At 42.8% G+C, this 25435-nt stretch overlaps 1 protein-coding gene across 2 annotated transcripts in view; it reads left to right on the top strand.

The window, feature by feature from the left end:
- Positions 1-788: 788 nt before the first annotated feature.
- Positions 789-25435, top strand: part of LOC306931937 (uncharacterized protein) — a 68040-nt gene continuing 43393 nt past the window's right edge. Inside the window, exon 1 of one of the 2 annotated variants that reach the window (XM_079513619.1) lies at positions 789-1040. The gene's annotated coding sequence lies outside the window, so the exon portion shown is untranslated. Of the gene's footprint in view, positions 1041-1135; positions 1208-25435 lie in introns of those variants that run through there. The other variant, XM_079513620.1, reaches the window with a different exon arrangement.

Below are 25435 nucleotides of genomic sequence, written 5' to 3'. Positions count from 1 at the left end.
TGTTTATGGTTATATGGTATTTTACAACGCTGACAATGTTTACACATCTCATTCCTGCTGTTATGTGTCCTTATTTACAGTGTTGGAAAGTAACTATGTACATTTACTCAAGTAGGCCTACCGATTTTTTTATATGCTAACTTGTACTGTATTCTAAGCTATTTGAATACGTATATGGGCCTATAACTTTGCAGATTTAGATTATTATTACAAAACGTACATTATGAATCAATTTAGCCCTATTTTAAACATTGTCTATTTGAAAATAGCCGATCTACAAGCTTACGACACATAATCACATTGTGATTTTGTAGATTAAAACATATAGCCTATTTTTTGTCTATTGAGTCTATAGGCCTAATAGGCCTACTCATTGACTGGTCTTGCATAATGCATAGAGAGTAATGCATTGTATTGGTAGCCTACTTACTAGAAAAAAGTCTATCATCTTGCATAAATCAATTGAGATTGACTTAATACCATTCAATAGCTAGTTAGTTATTAATACAATAAAGCAAATGTGAGTCCCCTAAATCTGTCTCAGTAAAATAAAACAATGAAACACAAGCAGCTATACAATATTGTGAAACTAGCCATATGGGTGAACCGTGACAGAATGAATGCCACCGACCCACCCACGCACCAGTGTCTGTTGTTGACATCAGGTGAGTGACGTAGTTACTTTACTGTACCCCTCCCCTGCTCCCCTGCTCCAGGCAGGTACATTAAAGCCACGCCCCTTTGAAGTGCACGCACACGCACCTCAAACAAAGGGGCGTGGCTTTGAAACTACCTGAGGCACAGGTCTGGTTACCTGTCGCGTTGGAGTTTGTGTTTGTGTCTCTAGCGCAGCTGAACGGCGCTTCAAAGTGAAAAGCTCACGTTTGTAAAATTGCGTTGAAGGGTCTGTTTATTATTATTATTAGCCTATCTGCAGGCCTGCTGCCTATTTCACTTAACCTCCCACCATGCCGACGGAGTTTTCACTCGCCTGAGGACCTTATTGTTTATGTGTGAAAGTGAAACTCAACCACAGCAAGGTAAAGTGTTTGTTTTTATTTCTTTGCAAAAGACGTAGGCATTGATAATCATGTTGGCACGCGATTTCAAACCCGTGCTTTCTGTGCGCTCTTGCAGCTTTGGACCCGGGTGCGAATGTTTCTCCATTTAATCTGAAACCTTACCTGAGTGAATCGAGTTTGTTGCAGTAAGTCTTTTTGGTGGGAGGGTCAGACCGTCAGAGAGACAAGGTATAATTGAATATATTGTACAAGGATTCTTTCAACAGAACCTGTTTGCCTGTGCACTGCTTTTGTGTGTGTGACTGTGTGTGTGTGTGTGTGTGTGTTAGTAATTGAGTCATTCACACAGCGTTATGTATCATGTCCTGGCCTCGGGATATGAGTTTAGAAAAGGTGTGTGTTTGTGGATTCTAGCCTATAGGCTTTACATTCAGGTATAAATTACACTGTACTATACCTATTCATTGGCAGTGACAGTAGGCTATGTGTATGAGGCCCCCTTTGTGCACTTATCAGTGCTGTAGCATCATGTTTCATACATATAACAGGTGGGTCAAGCGGGGGTTAATTACAACCCAAAGTTGAACATAATGATTCTGAGCTGGTTCTGTTCAAATAAAAAAGGTAGCCTAAATGGTGTATTTTGACCTTCCCATTGCACAGAGAGCCAAGCAGGTATGATGTTAAATTGCCTTTATTCTTTAATGGGTATCATGTTGTGCATTTTTAAATGAGTGTTACCACGGTTACCATACACTACTTACCTGTATGATGCTTTTGTACTCTGCTCTGCTCTCCACCTTTACCTGTTTTATCCGTATGGTGTTGCTATGACAACTGCATTTCATTCTGGATCATTAAAGGTCCATTTGACTGTCTGTTTATTGATGGTTCGATATGGCTAGATCTCAATGTATTTATTGATCTATAATAGATTGATCTCAATGATCCATCTATCAATCGTGCCTTTATCCAAAGCACTTTACAATATGCGTTACACATTCACTCATTCAAGAAGAAAGTGAGAGCAAGCACTCAGTTGAGTAATTCCACGTAATAGTGTAACGGGTGCACGGTTCTGGAAGATATAGACTGTAGGAATGAATACCAGCACCGTTTGGAAACGGTGTATGGTGGACGATTAGTTTGGCTGCAACAACAGCAGAATGGACGTTTTGGGGGAAAAAGCAAGAATCCTAAAGGATATAACGTGCTGGTATTCATCCCTACATACACTCATTCACACACACACACAGTGGAGCAGAGTGGCTCACAACCTCAGCCTGGTGTCCTAAAAGTCTAATATCTCCCAGGAGTCACTCTCTTCGGCTTAGTGGTTAAGATGTTGGATTTCCACGCAGGAGACCCAACCTCCTCATCGGTTCAGTCAGTGTCTTGCTCAAGGACACCCCGGCGCCAACAAGCCAGCGGGCGCCGGGGATCGAACCAGGAGCCATTCAGCTACACCGGCCTGTGCTGATTGGTCATCAGCACAGGCCGGTGTAGCTGAATTACATGGTTCCTGGTGACCTTGTAGCAGTGACCAACTGCTGGTGCAGCGCTGCAGTCGTAGCATTTGATTGGATGGAAAGCCTGCCTCCAGGGCATGCTCTGCATGACCTGTTCACTAGTGTCCAGTGTCCAGGGAGTCAGGGACCAGTGTCCATGGGGACCAGTGACCAGTGTCCAGGGAGTCAGGGACCAGTGACCAGTGTCCAGGGAGTCAGGGACCAGTGTCCATGGGGACCAGTGTCCAGTGACCAGTGTCCAGGGAGTCAGGGACCAGTGTCCATGGGGACCAGTGTCCAGCGAGTCAGGGATCAGTGTCCAGGGAGTCAGGGACCAGTGTTCAGTGACCAGGGACCAGTGTCCAGGGAGTCAGGGACTAGTGTTCAGTGACCAGTGTCCAGGGAGTCAGGGACCAGTGTCCAGGAGGTCAGGGACCAATGTCCACTGTCCAGTGACCAGTGTCCAGGGAGTCAGGGACCAGTGTCCAGGAGGTCAGGGACCAGTGTCCAGGGACCAGTGTCCAGGAGGTCAGGGACCAGTGTCCACTGTCCAGTGTCCACTGTCCAGTGACCAGTGTCCAGGGAGTCAGGGACCAGTGTCCAGTGACCAGGGAGTCAGGGACCAGTGTCCAGGGAGTCAGGGACCAGTGTCCAGGAGGTCAGGGACCAGTGTTCAGTGGCCAGTGTCCAGGAGGTCAGGGACCAGTGTCCAGGGACCAGTGGCCAGTAAGTTACTGTATGGTGAGTTCGGTTGTGTTGTAATTCTAGTAAGGTTGTGACAGGACATTTCAGTTGAATTAGGCCTACCCTTCTGCAGCAAGCAGTGGGGGAAAAATATTTACTTAAGTAAAAATAGAAATATCTCAGTGTGTGTTCTACACTAGTGTGTTTACACTAGTTTTATGGAGTAATAGTACAAAAGTGTTGACATCAAAATATACCTCCAGGACCAGGACCAAAGTATAAGTAGGATATACACTCAAATGTTTCCAAAATGTGATCAAATCTTCTTGAAAATAGACAATCTACATCTACAAGTTCATCACAACATGTCGCAATGTGACAAGTTGTGAACTTGTAGTCTATTTTTTAATTTTGAATAGACAAAGTACTAGTAAGATGCCCTGAGGGCTGAAACAACAAAGCTTCTTAATACGCCGCAGTTGACAAGCAGCATTTAAAGTTTTAAACTATTAATCTGGTGTCAGTGAGGTCAGATGTAGAGTTGCTGGCCGGCTCCATATATGCAGATCTTGTATGTCAAACCATGTTTGACATACATGATCTTGGAGATCCAGGTGATGATAGTCAGCTCCACATATGGAGTTGTACCAACTTGGTTCATTTGCAAGTGTGACTCGCGTCGCGGCAACCACACTGGTTATCATGAGAATGTCACAATATGGCCATATTGACATTCCCATATATTTCTCCTACTTTTCATTGATCAAAAAATGCACAATGAAAAACAGGTATGGCCATGGGGTTTATGGCCATATATTTATATATATAGCGTGTCTTGAGTGTATTTGGTTTGATGATGTCAGATCGACATAGTCGTAATCTTCATATATGGAGAGGAGACGGCCATAGGCGTCATGATCTTCATATATGGAGACAGCCATATATGGAGACAGCCATATATGGAGCGTGTCACGAGGCGTGATGTCACGAGGCGTGATGGACTGACAACCATATATGGAGGCGTGAGTGACGGAGTGGGTTTTTCAGGTTTTCATTCATAGTAATCTGCGACCTACCGCAGTCACAATAAAATAGGGCTTACTTAATGTTTTGTAATAATAATTTAAATCTGGAAATTAACTAGTAAACTGAAGTCTTCAAATAATTGTAGTGGAATAAAAAGTACAATACTTGCTTCTGAGATGGCAGTGGAGTAGAAATATAAAGTAGTGACAAATTGACACACGCACGCACGTGCACGCAGCCGTGCACACAGACACACACAATATTTACATTTGCACAAGCCACATTATGTGGTCGGAAGATATGAGTCATCACTGATACAGAAGAAGTAAGCCACACAAGGCGGGACTGGATCATGTGGTACAATATACTAGGCATATACTGTAGATAATGAGATGTAATGTACACAAGAGTACTATATGCTTACACAGCTTAAAGAGCGATTAAGCATACTGTAGTTAAAAGATTATGCACAGATACTTGGACCTGAGCCAAGTCTCGTACACATTACGACAGGTTCTCGTGCCTGGAGCCAATGTTGACGGAGTGCATGTGACGTTACTACTGAAATGTGCGGACTGTTGAGCCCGATTCGTCTTTCTCCGTATAGCGGTGTCTGATTCTGAAAATAGCAGACCTACAAGCTCACAATGCGTCACGGATGCGACCCATTCTGAATGTGTAGATCTGCTATTTTCTGTGCATCATAGATTAGGCATTTCTGTGAAGCGACTATCTGCTTTCTTTGGGGCCGAACAATGAGCAGCATTGAGCCGGCCTTCTCGGATGCAGGGCTATGGTTTCACTAACGGAACATCTTCTTGCCTTCAGGTGAACTGTACCAGAGCCTATAGTGACAGTTCTGTGTCAAACGGCCGCGACTACAGTTTCACTATAACCTATATCTTTTTCACTAGGTCAGCCTCTCTTATACAACTTAAAGCTGTATTATATTACTCTAAGTTAGTAATAAGTGTAATATTAGTACAGTACTACTCACTGTTGAGTAATTTAGGATACTCACTCAGCGGTGTTGCCTGCTTATGTTTGACTGTTTCAAGGACATGTTATGCTGCATTGTATTGAAGGAATAAAGAAAGCTGTAAACTATAATTAATATCTTAATCTGGACCAGTACTTTTCTCATTGGGTAATATTTCTTTTAATTTTTTTTGGTGGGAAGGAAATGCATGGAAATCGTTGATCCATACAAAGAAAAATGCCTTCAGGCTGAAGCCAGTTTAGTGGGGCCTGACAATTGCTGATAAACAACATTGAACAACACTTAGTAGTGCTGCAAATTGTGTGCGTGCATGCGTGCGTTCGTTGTGTGCGTGCGTGCGTGCCACGTCGTCGTCATTTCAGCCGACAAATCCCTTAATCGTTTTTGAGAGAGAGATGAAGCGGTGTGATCCGTGGGAAAGGAGAAATAGAGAGCATTGCCAGACTGCAAATGGACAGAATAATAGAAGAAACTATGGTGAAAGAACAGAATAGTAAACGGCATGGAAGGGGCAGTAAAGTGAAGAGATAACTGCGGCCGAAGTAGACGTTTAAGGCATCTTTATACACTCGCTTCAGGATTCCACAAATGGCCCTTCTTTAATATCCACAGCGGTTGCTATTCGACATGCCATCCACCTGTCCCCACTCCCCAGCAACGCACACATTTCTCTTCACAGGAGGCTGTCGAAAGCAAAAAAAACAAGCCTTATTGTATAGAAAATGTTTCTCTGCATAACATGTGGTGTTTCTAATGTCACCCCGGGTAGCTGTAACCATACACAATATTGTGCTGTGCAACACACTGCGTCATTATATTTTATAGATGCTATTACCCATCTGTTTCTCAACGGGAAGCATCCCACCAGATGCCAATAAAAATGCCCTAACTGAAGATCCAATATACGGATTTCAATTGTGTGTGCGTGCTTGCGTGCGTGCGCGTGCGTGCGCGCCAGCAATCAGACCCGTGTCTGATTGCTGGGGAGTGGGGACAGGTGGCTGAGTGCTACGGCAGTGTCGGTCGGTTCGGCGGCCGCCAGTCCAGATGCCGCAACTGCCGACATGCGTTTCTGGTTAAAAATCACCTGTGTCTTCCCTGTGAGGTTAGGGTCTGGGGTAGGGTGTCGGACTGCTGCTGCCAGTGATGGAAAATGCATTCACTCTCTCCTGCCGCGGCTACTATTGGCAGTTGGCAGCAACGCCGGGGCTGCCGCCGGTGACGGTAAAATGCATTCACTCTCTCTCATAATGACATGGCCGACTGCGATACCAGGGGCAAAGTGGTTAGTTGTCATACAAAATGGGTCTCCCATTGTGCTATTTAAAAATTAGCCCAACATAAAGCCCATAATGACACGGGAAAACATGGAAATGCTAGGGTTAAAAGTGGTTAATAGGACTCACACAAGATGTGCCTCCCATTGTGAATTTAGTGAAGTGCTGCGTCAGAGATGTTCATATTGTGCAATGTTTCTATTCAGACTGACTGGACGTTCAATGGAATGTCCTTGGGGGACTGTTCTGTTCCCAGGCCACTGGCAGTTCAACTCCCAGCTCCGTAACAATGTTCTGGTCCAGCTCCGCTGTGGCCTTTGTCCTCCCCTGTCCTTCTTATGTGCTCTGTCTTTGTGAACTAGCATTCTCTTTTTCTTTATGTCTGTCACTCACTCTAGTTTATGTTCTTCATTCACACGCTCGTCTCTAGTGCACGCACACACAAACGCATGTTTGTGTGTGTGTCTCTCTCTCTCTCTCTCTCTCTCTCTCTCTCTCTCTCTCTCTCTCTCTCTCTCTCCCTCCCTCCCGTGGGCTCCTTAGAGCCTGTTATACATCCAGCTCGAGGTATTGATGTCTTGGGTTAATTGAGGATATGATCTGCACACTCATTTCTTTGCACTGTGTGTGTTGTATTGTTTCAAAGTCGATCACGTGACGTCTGGATTTTTACCTGTGATTGAAACGTTGACCAGTTGACCCTGAGCCGCACTTGGACTTGTCTCACCACTGTGCCTCTGTGCACACGTGTGGTTTTGGAACCACTGATTTAGCCTATGTTAGACGGGTCCAAAAAGTCTGGCCCTGGAGGCCAAATGTCTCAAGGGCAGAGAGTTTTATATGGTCACAGGCCATATAAAATATGGCCTGTGACCATATGGAATTAAATTGGAATTAAATTCATACACTGGTTGAAGTTTTGAAATGAACATGGGCAGCTACGCTATGTATCTGTAGAATTAGTTGGAGGTCTTGTCTCATTCTCAGCTGATGTGAAAGAAAGGCTATAGGGTCCTTTTTTCACCCCTGGTTAGATTTGGTTATACACTGTCATTTAAACAAAAGGACATTAATTGGACTGTAAGTATAATTGTAATGCTATGCATGCCATTCCTTCATACATGGGGGGGGGGGGGGGGGGGGGGGAGAAAGGGGCTGAATTGCTTTTGTTTTGTTCACAGCAAAGATGAGAGACTTAGATTTGGGTACACTGCCAACAAAAGACTATTGATATTGCACTATAGTTAAATAAAACTATTGTAATGTGATGCATTTGTATATGTGACTTGGTCCAAAGGTATGACAGGAAATGCAGTTGCCTCTGAATAATCTAATATTTGTTTTAACAAAGTTTGGACACCCTCCCACCACTGGACTATATCTTCTCCCACCAGTGCTACTGGGATTTATGCACAACTTTTTACTCGCTATTCTTTACTCGTAGCCTGGTGTCAGCTACTGTAATGCTTTGAGGGTGTGTGCAGCATAGCTAACGAGGAGAAATCTACAACCCCTGACAGTTGTGAAATGAACACATTTAATAAAGTCACATCTATAAGTCAAGGTCAATGACTCGTACACCATCCAAGAAAAGCAGGGGAATCAATTTGACATCAAAGACAAAAGTATAATAAATAGCCCATATCCCCATTAGAACAAAACCCTGTATTGATTTTTTTGTTCTGCTTTTCTAAAGATAATAGACTTTTAGTCTAGTACTGTCATATTAAAGGCATCTAGCTAAATAAGTACAGCTAAAACGATCTAAGGACAGATAAGTAAACTCCAGTCATATAGAACGAAGTAAATTGCATACAAGCTTCAGTATTATTAATAGGGAATGGAGATCGAAACCCGGGATTCTATTTCAGGCCTGGTTCAGAATTTATTGAGATCCAAAAATCAATTATGCTTGGGCTCATCGAACTTCCAAGCGTGAAAAGAGTTGATCAAGACTTCAAGAGTCATGTAATTAAATCAAATCACTGGCACAAACATGTCTGTCTATTGTCTAACAAATGAAAGTTTACTATTATGTTGAATTGTGTCGGGTGGTTGCGTCATTATCTGCAATGTGCGGTGGATCATGGCTGAACTAGAAAAAGTGCCCTTCTGGGCACAGGTCTCCACCAGTAGGATGTTTGGCAAAATGCGTCTTGATCACATGACAACAGAGATCATGTGTACCGATTTGCGTGAGATTTGGATGAAATCTGTGCGACTAATATAAACAATGTGTTTTGCAAAAAATCGGCCTCATGGTGGCGCTATAACCGGCAGATGTGGAGGGATGCAGGGAAAATGTACCTGCACGGAATTTCTTGACAGGAAGTAGCACATAAGTCTACAGTGGATTTTTATGAAACAAACACTTTGCAGATAGAAAGAGGATAATTGTTGTTTAATACAATCGGATAGGACTTTTCTGTTTGGATGAATGGGCTGTCAACCTAGGCTGTCAACCTAGTTATAGCACCTTCCTGGCAAGATGGCCGCGGTCTGAATATCTCAATACTTTATTGACTATTGATTAGAATTAATCATACCTCCCGTAGCTACAGCTACTTCAGCTACATCCGGGATGGCGCCTGGTGCGTCGCTAAATTGTGTTCCGTTGCTGCAAATCGCTGGGCGCTCTGATTTAATAGTCCGACATACCCCGGGGCGTTCGTGGTGTTAAGAGGGAAGCAGTGTATTATGTCCCTCCGGTTGAAAGACATATTAAAAATAAGGCTGTTTATGTCCCTGTAAATGATCTTATCTGTAGGCCTGAGATTACCTTGATACTCTATAGAGAACCATGCATTTACCTGTATGTTTCACACCTGTTATAATCTGTGTGATTTGTTTTTCTTCCCCCCTACACACATTCCACAGGGAGAAAAGGGACAGGAAATGGTCATATTTCACTGAGACAGCAATGTACTGTTTAGTGTGTACACACACACACACACACACACGTACAAAGTGGGACTACGCCATGGGGAAATAGCTCAGGGCAGCACAATACTGTAGGTCAGTGTGTTATGGGGATATGATACAGTTTCACTGTTGTATTATCTGCCCTAATGCAATTGTGTTATTTGTGTTGTGTGAAATAATCCCCTCGGTCTGTCACATACTAACCCCAGGTTTAAATAATCCCCTCGGTCTGTCACATACTAACTCCAGGCTTAAATAATACATGCCCAGGGTGCAGAGTGCAGACACTAGAGTACCAGCTGCAGACACTGAGTACCAGCTGCAGACACTGAGTACCAGCTGCAGACACTGAGTACCAGCTGCAGACACTGAGTACCAGCTGCAGACACTGAGTACCAGCTGCAGACACTGAGTACCAGCTGCAGACACTGAGTACCAGCTGCAGACACTGAGTACCAGCTGCAGACACTGAGTACCAGCTGCAGACACTGAGTACCAGCTGCAGACACTAAGTACCAGCTGCAGACACTGAGTACCAGCTGCAGACACTAGAGTACCAGCTGCAGACACTAGAGTACCAGCTGCAGACACTGAGTACCAGCTGCAGACACTGAGTACCAGCTGCAGACACTGAGTACCAGCTGCAGACACTGAGTACCAGCTGCAGACACTGAGTACCAGCTGCAGACACTGAGTACCAGCTGCAGACACTGAGTACCAGCTGCAGACACTGAGTACCAGCTGCAGACACTGAGTACCAGCTGCAGACACTGAGTACCAGCTGCAGACACTGAGTACCAGCTGCAGACACTAGAGTACCAGCTGCAGACACTAGAGTACTCCTGCAGACACTGAATACCAGCTGCAGACACTAGACTAGAGTACCAGCTGCAGACACTGAGTACCAGCTGCAGACACTGAGTACCAGCTGCAGACACTGAGTACCAGCTGCAGACACTGGAGTACCAGCGTGGATATAAAACATTCCCGCTTAAGTGATTGACAGAGTCGAACGTAATCGACACACGAATACATAATGAACGGAGGGTGAGAGAAATTCCTCCCTTGCGTTGCGTCGGTTATGTGATCTGTCTCGCTCTGTCGGGTTGAGATCTGATCCCAAGCCAACGCAACCAAATTGCTTGCGTTGCGTACCTTGCGTCAAGGACACCCTGCCCACCTGGAGGCAGCAGAGAGCAAGATTTTGTTTTCCTGCTCTGCTCCTACCACCGTCCACCGAAGCAAGAGGGAAGCCACTCCGTTGTAAAAATAAACACGAACATGGCATGGCATGGCTATCTCACATTATTTCACTGGACGCCAACATGAAAGTTAAACAGGACAACGTTGTACAAGCTATGATAGTTGTGTATAATTTATAGTCTCCTACATACTTCCATTTAGTGACAATGTGATGTTTACAGACGCGACCAACATGTACTATTACAAATGCTGTTTGGTTTGTTGACAAGCTAGCTTGCCAGATTCTGTGAGTGAAACAACTTAAACAAGCGACCAGGTCTATGAAAACAAACCCAAAAGAAGTAACCAGTTTCACCACTTGAGCCCGATTACATCAGCTATTTTCAAAAAGAATCATGAAAGCAAGTCCAAATAAGCAACTACACTTCAGAAATAATCCCAAACTAAAGCAACGGGCAACTATGGATATTAAGCTATATGTACAGGAAAACTAGCCCAAAGTTGCTTATATTAAGCAGAACTGGCAACACTGCAAACAAGCGCTGTCAATATATCATGTATACGTTTCATCCTAATCAAGGCAATAAAAAGCATGTCATCTTGCACCAGACCTACCACCTGTTGAATCAGAATTCAGGATGCCGTCAGAGGATGTCATGATTGTCATCTCCAGTCATAAGACATGATGAAGAGCACTGGCTTTTGTTAAATAGGCCTACATAACGTTTACACTACATTATTATTATTATAACGGTAGGCTACACATACAGTACATGCAACGTTTGAAACCACCAACAGTTAAAAAAGGCATGGACAAGTCAATGACAATTGTTTATTGAAATAAATATTACGATGACGATAACTGCGAAGCTTTGCTTGGTACATCATGGTCTGCATGGGACCATTGGGACGTCCTGGAAGAGAATAAAAAGGCACAACATATTACACAGATCATGTACAGTGAGGAGTTTGAATTTTAAGTGAAAAGAACGATTACTTGTAACAGAGTATTTCTCCATAAAGATGGCTAGCCAAAGCTAGATGGCTAACTAGCCAGCTGTCACCATAGACTAGAGCATAGTTATAAATAATATACTCTAAAGGTTGTCACCTGTCTTAATGATTGTTGTTGGTCCTTCTGGTGTAGTTTTGACAACGAACCATGCCATCATCCCTTGCAAGTTGCAACAACAACAACGGGGAAAAAAGACCAGATCTATTCACTTCCTGAAAATGGAGCGTTGTTGCTCTCTGGGACAGCTTCATAGTGTCACAGCTGCCATCTAGTGGACGAGTAGATGCTTGCACATTACAGTGATTAAATCCGACGCAAGAAAAACGCAAGAAACGCAAGGACTCTGCATGTCTAAAATAACCTTGCGTTTTTTGTGTCCGTTTGACTCCCCCACGCAAGGAACAAAACGGACTATGTAGAGGCCTTTAGAGTCTGAGATGTAATGAAGAGGCTAGTGGTGCAAGACTAAAACTATAGCAGTGCCACAATGTAGACATTCTCTGTTACAAGTAAACATCCTGTATTCAGAATCTGATTTGAGTAAGGTAGTCTACAAAAGTATATTGGCACAAAGATATAAACCTTTTTCAAAGATTCTACTTCTGAAAATAGCAAAAGTAATATATAGGTTTTCTAAATCTGCAAAGTAACCAGTAACTAAAGACGTCAAATAATTGTAGTGGAGTAAATATTTGACTTTTTTTTTTAATCACAAATCTTCTCCCTGGCACAGAACATTTTTAGATGGGGGTCTGCGGCCAATTTGTTGGTCCTTGGAAAAACAAAGCGGCGACTCGCAACTCTTTTTTTTTTATTCCCATGCTTTTGTTCTTGCCTAATGTAAATCGCTCTGGATTAAGAGCGTCTGCTAAATGCCTAAATTGTAATTGTAAATTGTTGTGAGCTTGTAGATCAGCTATTTCCACGATTCATGATTTTGTGGGGATCCTTATGCCCAGCTTTCCGGGTTTGTGTAAACACAAACATTGGCTTGTGATTGGCTGATCACCCCATAGCGATGAGCAAAGTACATATTGAAGATAAAAGTGAGGGCAGAAAAGTGAGGACACAAATTGTGATTGGCCAGCATGAGATGATATATGATAGAGTGCCCCTCACTTTACACTGGTGTGTTTTTTTGTCCAGCTTTTGGTGTATGAGCTAACACAAACATTGTCCTACACAAACATTAAATCCCATTGACAATGAATGGACAATTCTGAGTGTTCGTGTAAACACAAACACTGAAGATGAAGATGAGGACGCAAATTCGGATTGGCCAGAATGAGATGATGTATGATGATGTACGATGATAAGATTGCCCCTCACTTCACACGGGTGTGATTTCTTTGAATTTATTTATTGGATACTATTGAGTATGAAGTTATTAAATATGTCAGTAATTTATTTGTATATTTAGGTTATGTCCCATATCTGCCCTGTGCAACTTCAAAGCCTGAAACCGAACGGAAATGTTTATATTCAATTATTCATGTCACGTTCCAGTCTTCAACGACAATAACACTATTAAATTGTTAATCACAATTGTTTGTGTGACAATTAGTACAATTTCCTAATCGTGACAGCCCTGTCCTCCTCTGGTTCTCTCTCTCTCTCTCTCTCTCTCTCTCTCTCTCTCTCTCTCATTGTAGTTGTGCTGTTGGCATTTTGCCCTCTATCATTAGAGAGTTAGATAAGGTATCTCTCTACTTCCCCTCCTCCCCTTTCTCTCCATAACTAGAAAGTTATTGAGATCAGATGTACTCGTCTGTCTGTCTGTCTGTCTGTCTGTCTGTCTGTCTGTCTGTCTCTCTGTCTCTCTGTCTCTCTGTCTCTGTCTCTGTCTCTGTCTCTGTCTCTGTCTCTGTCTCTGTCTCTGTCTCTGTCTCTCTCTCTCTCTCTCTCTCTCTCTCTCTCTCTCTCTCTCCACCCACCTCCCTCCCTCCTGTTTTCTCGCTCTGTGCTCCCCTCTCCTTTTTCTCATCTCTTGTTCACTATTGCTCTTTGTCATTCCCTCTCTCGTTCTCTCTCCTTATCTGTTTCTCTCTCTGCTCTCGAGGACAGAGAGGCTTTTTGTTGGCTGGCTGGCTCCTTTGTCGTGAGGAAACAATGGGCCCCTCACTCTGGAGGGCAGCAGGGGAGGAGAGGAGGCGCGCAGGGAGGGAGGGAGGGTGAGTGGGAAGGCATGGAGTACAAGGACAGGGTGTGAGGGAAGGAGGAGGCTACTAGCATAAAGGCCATATAGGGGTGCATCGATTAAAACAAAAATATCGATCATTTAATACAACTAGAACTGCACTCTGTCGATGCCTACTTGCTTGTTGCACACAAGTAGGCCATAGTGCGCAAGCAGAGCGTGTAAGTGCTGTAGACCGCTATAAACGTTCAAATCTTAGTCTCACATATTGAGTTATTAGATTTAGCTATTTGCTACGTACCTTCTGAAGGAAAAAAAGTAGTATTTTTAAGTATGGTAAAATCATTGTTACGTCACCGTCAACTATACCCTGGCATTGGTACATATATTCATCACGTCATATGCTCATATGTCCATATATGTGTACATGTCTGTATGTATATGTAGTTTTCTGAGTGGTTGATGGTATAATGTGATCGGCTGGGTGGTTTGATGCGTATGTACTTGACACTGAAACGTATCATCATTACGTCACCATCGTCAACCAATTATACCCTGGCATTGGTACATAATCTTCATCATGATTCACGGAAAACATACCTGCACGGTCAGCTTCCGTATGTCCGTATGACATCATATCACGTGCATTCTAAGGGACATTGGTACATATCTTCATCACGTCATGGGACATATGCTTCGTAGCATGACAAAAACACACCTGCACGGTCAGCTTGGGGCCAGCATATGACGTCATAACATGTGCTGGCCCCAAACACGCGCATCGTAGCACCTGACTGAAAACATGACTTGCCCGCTCTGCTTGCGCAAGTAATAATGTATTGATTATTACTCAGTCCCTATTGAATGATTATAGCGAAAGGTTTTTACAATAAATTCAGAATTAGTGAGAATAGCCTGGTGCCCAGATTTGAGAAATAAAAACATCATGGGGGAAAAAAAGAGTTGCACCACACAAACTAGCAAAGCTGCCTTCTTCAGGGAGGCCTTACCCTGAAGAATTTGATTGTTGCTATGTGTTTGTTTTTGGGAGCGTTTAATGGTGTGAGATTGGGCAGACCTGGACACACCTCTCCCTCACAGCGCGCGCACACACACACACACACACACACACACACACACACACACACACACACACACACACACACACACACAGCAAAATGCTTCAGTTCCAGCAGCTTTTCAGTTACAGACTTGTTCATGTTGGCCAATATTGAGACTGAACAGTTTCTACAATGCAACAGGAATCCTTCCTCATTATGTTGGCTTGTGTCTGTTTCACTGTTGCAGTGGGGGAAGGGGAGGGCAGGCAGACTTATTCAGATCCCTGCACCATTTCCAAGGCCCTTACGTTTGGCTAGACAGCCCTTAATTTGGAGCCCACCACAAAAAATGAATGCCTTAATTTTTATCCACAGGAGATCGGAAGCCTTGAAACGAAGGCAAGAGATAACACACAGAAACAAAACGAAACTCGTGGTGTGGCCTGGTCTGCATGTTAACTGGTTGAGCCTCCAGGGCACTGCTATCGAGATAATGCTTTCACTAGCTGACAACTTCAACTTGTAAGGACATGCAATACAGCACACAAGTCGACATACAGTAGCTGATACCTTATTTGCTGTTCAACAACCAGGCTCTGCCCACTGGCTTAATTTGCATCCACAGATACTCCAAGTCTGTAAATATCCCGACACGCTCGGAGGTCAGGTGAACGTCAGGCCTGCTGGGTGAATGTATGAATACGTTACTTGAGTAACAATGTCGTAACAGCTGGTTGAGGCCGTCTGGCTGCGTCCCCAATGTCTCCGACTGCCACGCAGATTTGGAAGAGAATGTTTTTCCTCTCTTGATATGTCCTTGACTCTGAGGCCGAGGCCCTGTCTGTCTGAGAGCCTTACCTCTGGGACTCACTATACAGGGTTATCCAAGGTGGGACTCTTATCACACACAGAGAGAGAGTATGAGCAAGGGAGGCGGAGAGGAGGAGAAAAGGGTGCGACAAGATGCAACAAGACTGATTGAGAATCGAAGATGGAGAGTGAAGAGGAGAGAGAGAGAGAGACTGAGGTGATTAGGGTAAGAGAGAGAGGACTGGGTGTGACAGCGTGGGAATCAGACTGACAAGAGATGAGGAGAGAGATGGGGAGAGGGAGAGAAGTGGCCAGTGGTGGAAAAATAAAAAATAAATGCACTTCAAACATAAAAAGTAAATGGACAAAGTATAGAATAGGTGTTTAGTATTAATATTAAACATCTGCAAGGCAATTAGTGACTAAAGCTGATAGTGGCTTCTGAGATGTAGTGTACAGTACTTGAGTAAATGCACTTGGTTATTTTACAGGTTTGAGTGTGATAGCACGACACGACTGGCATAGAGAGGAGAAAAAGAGACAGACAGAGAGAGAGAGCTGGAGAATATGATGAGTGATGGAGGGAGAGGGAAACCAGCGGAAAGGCAGATGACAGGAGAGGAGATGGAGAGGAGAGCGCTGTTGTAAAAGCAGATAAATGAGATGGGGTGCATGGGCCAGATTCTGTGTCTGCTCCACTGTGACCCACAGGGATGGAACTGAATACACAATGCACACGCACGCACGCACGCACGCACGCACGCACACACACACACACACACACACACACACACACACACACACACACACACACACACATTCATTTAGCGCTATCACAGTTACACATTTAAGTTGACTATTTATTGTCACACAATTACGATACTGACATACTGTATAATATTCATAAAAAAATAGCGGTGGTATTTCAGCTTTTAATTTTTCAACATGACATTGATTATGACAAAATAATTTGCGATTATCAAATAATTGCGATTAGATGATTATGCAATACTCGTGACAGGCCTACATTCATTAACAGTTTCCCGAGTGCATAACCCGCCATACCCGACATTATTCCATTGTATCTCCACGCTAAACCTGCTATTTGTTTTATGTTTAATTCGCCATTTTGTAATGACAAGAATGAAAAAACGGCTTTGTTGCAGACAAAGTGACGAGGCTGCCGCGTTATGATGACGTAACCGGAAATCAACCAACCGCCGGCTTGCAAGGGCTTCTGGGAAACTGAGTCCAATTCAAAGTGAACGAGGTGGCAGTGGTATGGACAATCTTAGCTCGCTTTGCTCTTTGTCTGTGAGCCGGATCGCGGAAGTGGCTTTCCTTTCGGCTCAATAACAAACCGTGGGACTATATCAGCTGGATTTTCATCATAAGGAGGTAGAATTACGATGCTTTGACGCACGGTAACTAAACACCGGCACTCAACGTAACAGGTTATTATAGAGTATAGACCATAAAGCGCGGAAGTGTTAAACTCCAGCACACTTGGTGAGCTTGTAGATAGTCTATTTCCGGTATCTTTCAACGGATTAATTTATACAGATGAATCGAGACAATTTTGAAGGTGTGCAAAAATAATTGTGATAATCTCAAATAATTCCGATCAGTCTATTGCGTAATGAGAATTGTGACAGGCATGTAAACACTGTTGTCTTGAAACTGCATTTGGCAATTACCAGCTTGACATTGAGACCTTGTGTGCCATGCCAGTAACAAAAACATTCAAGGTTAAACTATTCCAACATACACACGCACGCACGCGACACGCACGCTTTAGTGTGCATGTTCCTTCTTACATGCACCACCTTTAGTGCGCCATATACGTAGCATCCTGGGAATGTGACAGTCCAGGCATATACTTTAAAATTTCAACACATGGGCTAACACACACATATTAGCAAGATTTTTGTTTTTGTGTGTGCATTCTTTTAATGTTTTATTTCAAGAGTGTGGAGAGAGGGACAGAAAATAGAGGGCAGAGAGAGAGGAGAAACACTGAAGAAACAACGGGGGTCCACCCAGGGCCTCGTGACTCACAAGGAGCCCTAACTTCCTTGGCTAACAGGCACCTCCGTATTTGTAATTTTAACACGCATGCGCACGTGCACACTTATTTGTTGGTGTCCATGGAGCCAGACTGAGGTGCCAGGCGTCTCTGGATGACTCAGAGCTCAGAGAGGAAGGTGATTAACATTGTCTGAGGACACAAACACACTTCTCATTCGACCACATACCAACAGTGTGAAGTGAAGTAATTTCCTTTTCCTCTCACCTTATTCCAGCAAGTAGGTGATCCACAACCTACAAAGTGGCCACTGGGCAGCATACCAACAGTAACCTATCTTCACTGGTGGACAAGGTACTCAACCCCAAAAATACTTGAGTATGACTATGAAACGTAGAAAATACATTTTCTTTTTAATGTAGAATAGGTTCACTATTTTGGGTCACCTATTGTATCTCAAACAAGTTTCAAGTCTCTGCAAGTTGACGTTCATACAGTAATGTTGAAATGAATGGGAATCCAGTGGCTTTGTCAAACAATTGGTCCGTCTGTCCGTCCTCTGCTTTGTCCCAAGCAAAATATCTCAAACGGGAGGATGATCCCGGCTGGTTTTGGTGACCCCATGTCCTTTTCCTCTGTTAAAAAACAGTTTAAGGGCCCCAGACGGAAATCACCGTCAAGTTCAAGTGCACGGTCAGTTGCCCGAGACGGAGATTGATTAACAGGACGGAGATTAATGAGATTAATGAAACCGGTCGCATCGCTCCACAGCCTAGGAGCGCTTGTTGCCCAATCCTCGGTGTTGCACAACAGTGACACGTCATCGAAAATGTTCCCTGCCTGTTTAGCGGACGACAACGAAAATCTTAAAACGTTCATAACTCGCAATCTAAATCATCCGGTCTAATTATGACAAAGGATCCTGTGTTAGACGGCGCTCCGCAGTCCAGTCACTAGTCGCGATAGATTTATTCTTACCTCCCGTTATTGTCGATCGACTCTAGAGTGGTGTGGCTATTGTTAGCTGCTACACAGACATTCACAACAACTTCCGGTCCGCTGGTAAAAGTGGTCCGGGCGCTATAAATGATGGGCACATTTTATTAATGGATTAAATAGGCCCAAGCCCTCAAGGTGTTAATGGTTAACAGCGATATGATGCGTATCACGATACATGGTTGACGATATTGGTTCATTCATGACGATACAATTCAATGATTTAAAATCGATACAGTAACGATTTTGCAAAGAAATTAAATATGTGCATTTTTTAAGAGAAAAATGTATGAATATGGATTTGGTTATAAATAAGTAAACACAGTGATTCTCTGGCAAATACACAGACATTATATTTGCACACATACCTGTACCTTGACATGAACACAGAGAATACACATTTATCAATAGACCAAGTCTAGCGATATGGAATGGAAAAGTAATTAAACCCATCTTTTTCTTTTTTTCCTAAAATTGCTAAATACAATGCACAAGTACTTAGTATTGATACAATCGATTATTTGCATTGCAAAACAATACGATACAATACAAAGTCAAACGATACTATATGTTGCTGTTCACATTTTGATACACTCCTCCTCCATACACTCCTCCTACATCCTTACACCCTTAGTAGATTGTCATTAACTTGCAGAACACATTCATGCTCCCAAGAGAGGATGAACTGTCACCATTTCAGAGACTCTATTAACTTTTGTCAAAATGTCATCTTTACACTCAATATATTTCATAATCTAATCGTCTGACTGTCGGATGAACCCTACAGATTTTTGTTGGCTGGATGTGATCACCAACAATATTGTCTCACAAAATGTTTCAATTGTTTGTTTTTATAAAAGGAGACTGCTGCCTTTGTGTTGTGGTTTGAGATAGACTGTAGAGAAGCTGAGATGAAAAGACTTTGCAAGCAGGGGTTGCAGGGGTGTTTTAATCACTGCACCGTCAACAAAAATGCTTAAGGAACACTATACCGTACAATTGGTCCTCCATGAATGCTCATAAAATTTCCATCTACAGTACACACTGTGTCTCATTGGCTGGCTAATAGACCTGCCTAGCTATAATCATATCACCGGTGGAGATTCCAAGCTAATACATACATACAGCTTTTTTACTATACTGAGATGGAAGCCAGTGTTCTTGCAACAATACTGTAGCATTTTGAAATCTGGTTTGAAATAGCCAAACCTGCTTAGTATGATGTCACTGGTTGGCAGGTTTCTGAACTGTCCTCAGCCCTCTGAGGCGTAGAGAGAGTAGACAGAAATGGTGAAATAAGTGAAGTGCTCCTTTAGTACCATTCTAATGCCGCCACCTACCTTTTGACAGCAAAGGGGGAAAAAAATCACAAATCATCTCACAATTCCAATATTTAATAATGACCATCACCACAGGCCAACAGTGTGAGCTAATTTTCTCTCTCCATTCTATTACTAGACCCATTTTCTGAGGGTGTCCTGTCCTTACAACCAGAGGTGACTGGCACTCTTCTTGGCACACACAAAATTATAATCGCGCATGCCGCGTGGAAGGTATTATTCTTCCGGTTTAAGGGAAAGGAAGTTCTCGTTTGAGGGTTCCGGCCTGATGACTATAAATCAATGACTACAACATGACATAATATATCATCCGCTCCCGACCGGATCATAAACCCGAAAAGGAATGCTGCCCAGGCTAGTGACCATGTAGATCTGCTGTTTTCAAATTACATTATACATTTGAAAACATGACATAGGGCATTCTGCATGAGCACTTTTACTTTTGGTACATTTTTATGCCAATACTTTGGTACTTTTTCCACCACTGCGCGCACACGCACAGTCGCACACACACAAACACCAAAAACAACAACGGCATCAGAATGGACCTGCAGGGGTTCATTCAGCCAACTGTCAGTAGATTGATTGTAATGACCCGTGTCTGGCAAGACCAGTAAACTGGAGCTGGCAGCACAAAGCCAGCTTTTACACTGCTGGATTATTTCCATGCTGTGCAGTTTCACTAGTGGATGTGGAACCTTTTTAATTTCACAGAGGAATAGGGTTTTCACAATTATTACATAATCGTCTAATCACAAGTATTGGAGATAATCACAATTATTTTGTAAGCTTGTAGATCAGCTATTTCTGCTATTGTTAAAGTATACAATTTATAAAAATAAAAGTACTGTCTGTATATTTCAGTGATTTGTCATATCTGCCATGTTTTATTACGAAGCCTGAAAGGAAAATGGAAATGTAATTTCTAATCATATTAAAAGTTCAAATTTGCAAAAACACGATTAAATCGTTAATCACGTTTTTTTTTTTGTGACAATGAATCATCAACTTAAACGTGTAATGGTGACGGCCCTAAGGAGGACCCCCATTTGATACCCTTGGCCTTTTCCCCTCGTAGCTGCACACTGGGTTGGCTGGGGCTCCCACGGTGTCAACAATGAAGTGGTGGAAAGTAACTTAGTACATTTACATTTAGATTTACTGTACTTAGGGTGGACTAGAAGGATCTCTCTGAGGATGCAACAGATATTGTCAGACTGAGGCCCAACTTTTATCAGGTTTTCGACATCTCTGTACATAGCCCTGGTTTGTGGTTGAAGCTTGGCGAGACCGAGACATAAACCAACTTCTACGGCTGTTGTGCACGGGGAACCCTTGGCTATGTCTCCCAACATTTTTAATTGGAGCTGCAGGCAATCTGTGTCCAGCTGTGCCTGCGTGTCAAATGCAACTGTGCCCTCTCCCTTTGCTGCGATGATAACGGTCCCCTCTCTATTTGCTGCTATAAGCATGCTGTCCCGATCAAATCTTCTCGTTAGTTCTGAGTGCACCAAGTCCACAGCTTCATAAAACTTGCGTCTCCACTTGAGTTCTCCTGATTCAACAGCCAGCATTTTGTGTTCTTCCGTGTGACAAAAGCGGGCTCTGGTTCTGCTCACTCTTGGGGGTGACTTTGTAAACATATGTTTTCAGCTTGGCTGTTATATTTCCCACGACCTCTTTATCTCCCAGTGCTGCTACTCGTTTTCTCAGGATATTTGCCCAATCAAATGCCCTTGGCTTTGGGCTCTGTAAGGTTTTGGCCACTTCCTCACACGGCCCGAACAATGTGTCACAGCACAGAAGCGAAAATAAAGTTTTTCCATTCAATGCCTGTTGATTGCCCTTGATTTTTGCTCCCGTTCCGCCTCTGACACTGTTGTCATCCTTAAACTTGTGTGTCAAGTGTGGCTACCAGAGTGCTGTATGATGAGCAGACGCGCAAGATTGCCTATGTGCGCACACACCACCGGGTTGGACACAGGCCTAAGATGTTGGTTACCACTTCATCCACACCAAAGAGAGATTCATAAAGTTGTTTGCGTTTTGATGATTCGTTTATGATGACTGGTACACCCCGCACAAAGTTCAGTGCACCACACTGAACTTTGTGCCACACGTGCAACTTCTTGCAATACCAGGTCCTGAGAATGGTTACAGTGGTAGCCTGGCTAATAAGCCAGAATCAAATGTTCAACTACACGGTGCAAAGCATTAGTAACTTAACATGCCAATTGAAATGATGTGTTGACCATTCCTGCGTTTTGACCCCTCAGTAAAGTCAATTGTATTTATATTACTTATTTAGTAACTTATTACTTATTATATTTTGAGAAAACGTGGTCGATGCATTCATTATTAACGTCTTTCTGCTAGAACAGACATTTTGAAAATTGCACACTTTACTTTACTCTGTAATGCAAAATATAGTTCATATATATTCCGAATGAAGGTGATTTTGGGCACAAACAAAAACAAAACATCTGATAATTGGCACGCAGGAGGAAGCTGGTGTGTTGCAGTAATTTTGACAGCACATTTTTATATTGTTTGTTTAGTCATAGTCTTTTGAATAAGATGTCATTTAGTTTTAGTCATATTTTAGTCACCTAAAACGTTTTAGTCAAGTTTTGGCGGGCCTTTGTTGCTTCATAATGGCAGATTTCTGGTTTCATCCTTTTAGCAGACCTTGTATTGTACTGTAGGCTACTTCCAATTGTGCATGTCCTGTCAAACTGTGTTAATAAAGTATTCAATCAATCAATCAATGGGATAATTAGGGTTGCAAATGAAGTCGGTCTCCGGAGACCAAACGGACACCACACACAGACAGGGACAAACGGACACCACACACAGACACAGCCAGTGCCAGCGGGGACATTAATGGGTACATTTACATAACTGTGCCACCCCGTTCTGTTTTTCCAGTTTCATCGCCAGTTTACCATCTCATCCCGGGGCATCCAGTCCAGTCACAAAGGACACAATTATGTCATTTTGTCTCGGCACAGAAACTTCAGAAGTAGAGCGGCTAGAGCCCGATGACCCATGCCAGGTTTTTGGGTCCGTTGGCGATCCTGATTTTGGAGTGAAGTGACAATTTAAGGACTTTAAGAACTTTTTAATACCTAAAAAAAGACCATTACTGCATAAAAAAAGAATCAACAAACTATCTATTCTAAATTGGCTACACTCCCAAACTTTACTGCGACAGCAATGACCGCCATCCTGTGTCGTCGGTAAAATAAAATGATCAATACAGAGATGCAATGATCTATCTATCTATCTATCTATCTATCTATCTATCTATCTATCTATCTATCTATCTATCTATCTATCTATCTATCTATCTATCTATCTATCTATCTATCTATCTTAATAACATTAATTTGGTGCCCAAGTTCAACCCAACTTCCCAACATCATCCGTTAACAATTCCCTCCCAATCAATGTGATCTATGGCATTACCCATACTGTACATAATGTCCTGTTCATATATTAAAATGGGTAACAACTACAAGTTGTGAAATATGAAAGAAGCAAAAAAATGTCAAAATAGCCTTATTTTTGGGGGTAGTGGCCTGATAAGGTTCAGAATGAATGTCCTAGAGACCTAGACCACTGATTATCTGATATTGTGCAACATGTTCTCTGATCAATTTGCCATTTTCAAGCTGGCATTACTATTAGGCCTATATGGGAATATTTTCAGAAACGTTCAAAAAAGCTGATGTACAATCTCACAAATGTGATGTGGCTTGTTGTGAGCTTGTAGATTGGCTATTTTTGAACATTTCTGAATAGGGCTTAATTAGACTTACAGCATTTAAAAATATGGACCAATAAATAAAGTCAAATAATAGTTGATATATTGTCCAGGCCGATTCTTGCTCTATACTATAAAGTATGCAGGAAGGGCTAAGGTGACTGTGAACACATCCTATTATGGTACTCTTTCCTATGGTCCTGTTCTCCTTGAAAGCTGCCAAGAAAATAAGCCTTGATACGATTTCTGTCTCCAAACAGCGTGTTGGTGTTCCACTGGCGTGTCCCCCGACAGCATAGTGCTGTTATGTCACGACATTACATAAATGTCATCCCCATTACAGTCTGTCTGCGTTCTACAGAGCTGTATAGTTGAAAGTAATTCACTCACTCTGCCCCAGGAGGCGCCGTGACCTCGGCATGCAGTTGAGCAGCGACATTGTTGCTGCTCAACTGCTGCTTTCAAAATGATGAGACTATGAAGGTCATGCATTACGTCGTGCCCGTTCATACAGTATTAGTGGTGGAAAGTAACTAAGTACATTTACTTGAGTAATGTACTTAAGTCAAATGTTGAGGTATTTGTACTTTACTTGAGTATCTCCAATGTCCAGTACTTTTACTTCTACTCCATTACACCTCAGAGGTAAGGAGGAGAGGAGAGGAGAGGAGAGGCTAGTGTTAATGCTAGGCTGCTGAGACCAACACTACTGTCTGTCCCTGGGAGACACTATGTAGGAGAATTCAAAGTCAAACTAAAGTCAGTGACCGATGTAACACACACACGCACGCACATGCACACACACGCGCGTGTAGATACACACACACTGCTGTTCTGACGATATTGGATGACAAAAGCATCAATCATCACGGCCAATCAGGTTTCACTGCGATCCTGTTTGACCAATCAGATTTTTTATATTTATTTTCTTTCATCTGCATCACGTCTGGCCCAGCTGGTGGTGTCTGTGACGTCACCTGTGATGCTAGTTGCCAGACACTGTCTGAGTGTCTGTCACTCTGGCTGTGTGCGTGCGTGCGTGCGTGCGTGCGTGCGTGCGTGCGTGCGTGCGTGCGTGCGTGCGTGCGTGCGTGCGTGCGTGTGTGCACTTCTCACAACATATGTTATGGTTAAACTTGAAACAAACAAAGCACTGCATTCTCATGCCATCTGTTGCCACATCTGCAGAGCTCAGACACAACTAGCAATGTAACGATTTCACATATTCCATGCTATAAATGAAGCCATTAACCTTTGCAATAAACATTTTAATGTAAGTGTTACAATGCTAATGCATCAGAGTTGCGGTTCAGTATACTTGTATACTGGACGGTAAAAGAACCTTTTAGGCTTTCCAGGTCATGGGTTAATTGGATAATCTAGAAGCAAGTTTAAATTTTGTTATGTTATGTTAACCAAAAAGTTTGAATCGATTTCCTTTTTTATAATCAACTAAATCGATTACTCTATTCTTATACATCATTTTACAATGGTGGTGTACGAAGAAATGCTAAGTTTATCGATCTAAAAGCTCGATATGATTGTTGATTTTTGAATAGTTAAAATAGCCAATCTACAAGCTCACAACGTGTCGATGTAGATCAGTTGAACTATTCAAAAATGTTTTTCAAAATAGTAAAAA

Source organism: Electrona antarctica, assembly GCF_951216825.1.
Source record: "Electrona antarctica genome assembly, chromosome: 11".
NCBI lineage: Eukaryota > Metazoa > Chordata > Actinopteri > Myctophiformes > Myctophidae > Electrona > Electrona antarctica.
The sequence above is the reverse complement of the archived record's forward strand: the minus strand, read 5'-3'. Positions and strand labels throughout refer to the sequence as shown.